Below are 3,581 nucleotides of genomic sequence, written 5' to 3'. Positions count from 1 at the left end.
TGTGTGTGAGTATGTGTAAAGCAACCCAGTGTATGATTTGTATAGAGTGATGTGCGTTTTGTGCATTTGTGTGTGTGTGTGTGTGTGTGTGTGTGTGTGTGTCGCGTATGGACGTGTGTGTGTGTATGTATGTGTATATACACACGTAATACACAATTTCTGTCTATCCAAAATCACTCATAAGACATTGATTGGTTGGGAACTATAGTAGAAGACACTTGTCCAAGGTCACTCTCAGTGGAACTGAGCCCGAGACCACTTGATTGCAAAACGAGCTATATATTTTTAATTTATTTGAGCTAGTCAGAGAAAGAGGCAAATACTCTTACTCCTATAGTCTCCCATACAACTAAAGAAGCCCTTCTAAATCGGCAATATCTACGGTCCTTGCTGCCAGTTAGATAAAAATATAATCTAAACAATGTCCTTTATTGTCCTTGATGTTTAATTCGAAGATAGCCCGGATGAAGCAGGCCTATGACCAAAAACTTTCTAACTATGACCGTTTTATCTTTCTTTTTCTTCTTTTAGATGTAGTGTATCTAGGATTAAGTTATATAACGCGTCTTCTCATTTTACATTTAAGATGGTTAAATGTAATTTAAATGAAATTCGTTGCAATTTCTAGCAGGTTGAATGACCAAGTAGTGAACCGTTAAGTCGTATAGTTCTTTTTTCGGTAAGGTAAGGTAAGGAGGTAACTGTGGATATCAAAGATGTTCAAAAAACTCCACATCTTCAAAGTTGGAAACCATGGTAGGAATAATGAGAGAAGTATTTGCACGAAGTGCGCATGTGCGCGCGTGCGTAGGTGCGTGCGTGTGCATGCGTGTGAACAAGTGAGTTTGGTAGATTAGATGGAGCCGCATGTGATATAATCACTTGAGCTGATTATTTTACATGCAGCGGGTGTGAACAGACGAGCTGCATATTTTGCATAAAGTGGGTGTGAGCTTGATACTGGGTGTGAGCAACCAAGCTGGATACTTTACATAATACTTTACTATTTTCTAATCTTCAAACTCGTCTTTCCATGACCCAAAGAGAAGTCGAACAAAAGGCAAGGGCATGGCTTGTATTGCTATTGTTATCAGGAGTGTACGCCTCCAAAACTCCTGTTAAGAGTTATAGGTCAAGTAACGAACTCTTTCTTTTCTCCATTCGTTTTATAGTTGTTATTGTAGGATTTTAAAAGTAGGAAGAGTAGGAAGCATTAGTTGTAAAAAAGCAATAAAGCAAGGAGAACTGTTGCTGTTACATATATTACCTCAAATAATTCTATTAACTGGAATTTTTTTTCTGAAACTTTGATTTCTAGCATAAAACAGCCTTAGAAACACGCTGGAATGATCAAAATAACATTTTAAATAGAAATAAGCGAGATATTGGGTGAAAAATTAGCAAACCTCATTTGAATATCAGAGAAATATACCTAGTAGATATAGTAAAAAAGGTTAGATATGTGTAAATATTGACAGATAATTACGAAATTTGTAATTTTTAAGTGATCTCATATGAGATCACTGGTAAGTAATGGGTTAATGCTAATGCATTTTCATGAAAGTGATCAGTATCGTATCTTCGTTTATTCGATTAGCAATAACTTGAGTGTTATCATTTTTGTTATGTCATGTTACAACTAAATAAGTTGCATGTTATTGATCAGGTGGCCATTGCTGGACTAGCTCTCACTGAATATTTTATTAAAATACTAGCAAACGCAGCCGTCCTTTGGGCGGTTTAAGTTGCTTTGGTAGAATTTTTTTCACCAAATAATTGAACTACCGAGAAGGTTTATGAGTAGCACGGCAATCTATGTTTCTGATTAACCTAGGAACGGAAAATCAAATTGAAGGCTGGTTATTGTGGATGTCGTTGCAATTTAATGATAATAGGACATATAAGTTTGCAAGTGATGCAAAGTATAGCTACTGAAGTGTTTTGGGAGTAGATTACGGATATTGACTACAAAATATAGTTGTTTTACATGAAAGCGAAATTTCTTGCCAGAAACAGTCACATAAATGGTGTAAAGAAATTAAAGGAAGACGTTCAGACTGCTCCTCTGCGAGTTTATTTATTCAGCAGCAAAGGGGACTATTTTTTCGTAGAGATAAGCTAACAAAAGCCCCTTTATTCTGTCTTCCCACATAGCCTGCGCATAAACTAACAGCAAATGCCGCATCAAGTTAAATTGGTATGGAGCTTTCTGAAAGATACGTATAGCATTCGCTAGTGGAAGCAAAACTTGGCGGAGTTATGATGTAATCACGTGGTAAAACCCCTCATAACTTTTTTATTTTTACAAAATTTTTCGATTCTGTCTTCTGCATAAGGGAATTGATACGATTATGCAAAAAAAAAAAAAAAAAAAAAAAAAAAAATTTAATTGCTGCCCTCCACACCACATTTTTTTTTTTTAATTTGTGGTTTTAAAACGGACAGTCAAATCTACCATTCGTTTCTCTTTATAATTTCCAAATAATTTTTTAAATACTTCAAAATCAAAATTGCGTAAATACGTGTGCCAGAAACAGCAGTTAAAAAATTAAGGAAATAGATTTTTGGGAGATCTCTTATAAGTGATTTTTCGAGCTGGCAGAACCGTTAACGCGCTGGACAAAATGCTTAGCGGTATTTTGCCCGTCGCTACGCTCTGAGTTCAAATTCGGCCGAGGTCGACTTTGCTTTTCACCCTTCGGTTGCTAGCTGGGTTATAGTAATGCTAAGGGAATATTAGAATCACTCTGCATAAGCGAATGCGTGGCTGTGTGATAAGAAGTTTGCTTCCCAACCGCATGGCTTTGGGTTCGATCTAACTGCGTGGCATTTTGGGTAAGTGTTTTCTAGTACAGTCTCGGGCAGACCAAGCCTTGTAAGTGGATTTGGTAGACGGAATCTGAAAGACGCTCGTGTGTGCGTATACGTGTGTGTATTTGTGTGTGTGTGTGAGTGTATGTATAAATATATATGTGTGCATGTGTATATATGAGGTGTTACCGAGAAGTTCCTGGCTTTAAGGGTATTGCGAGAGGCTTGGTTGGAGGCCGAACAGTCCGAGTTCTTTTACAGGGCTTAGAAAAACTGAAGGACTACTGTAATAAGTGTGTGAATCAGAGAGGGGAATATATTGAATAAAATCGTAATTAACTGATCCTCCCGTATTTTCTTTTATCCAAAGCCCAAAACTTCCCAGTACCATTTTGTATATGTGTGTGTATCTGTATTTGTGTTTCTCCCCACCCTCACCACTTGACAACCAGTGTTGGCTTGTTTACCACCCGCAACGTAGCGGTTCACAAAAGGAACCAATAAATAAGTACCAGACTTTTAAAAAATAAGTCTTGGAGGTCGATTTGTTGGACTAAACTCTTGAAGATAATGCATCCCCGCCGCCACAAGAATGTGGTATGAAGCTTGTTTCCTAACCACATGGTTCCGAATTCAGTCCCACCGTATGGCACCTTGGGTAAATGTCTTCTACTATAGCTTCGGGTCGACCAAGGCTTTGTGAGTGGATTTGGTAGACGGAAGCTTGAAGAAGCCCGTCGTGTATATATATATATATATATATATATATA

The sequence above is a fragment of the Octopus bimaculoides genome, chromosome 10, assembly GCF_001194135.2.
Source record: "Octopus bimaculoides isolate UCB-OBI-ISO-001 chromosome 10, ASM119413v2, whole genome shotgun sequence".
Classification (NCBI taxonomy): Eukaryota; Metazoa; Mollusca; class Cephalopoda; order Octopoda; family Octopodidae; genus Octopus; species Octopus bimaculoides.
The sequence above is the reverse complement of the archived record's forward strand: the minus strand, read 5'-3'. Positions refer to the sequence as shown.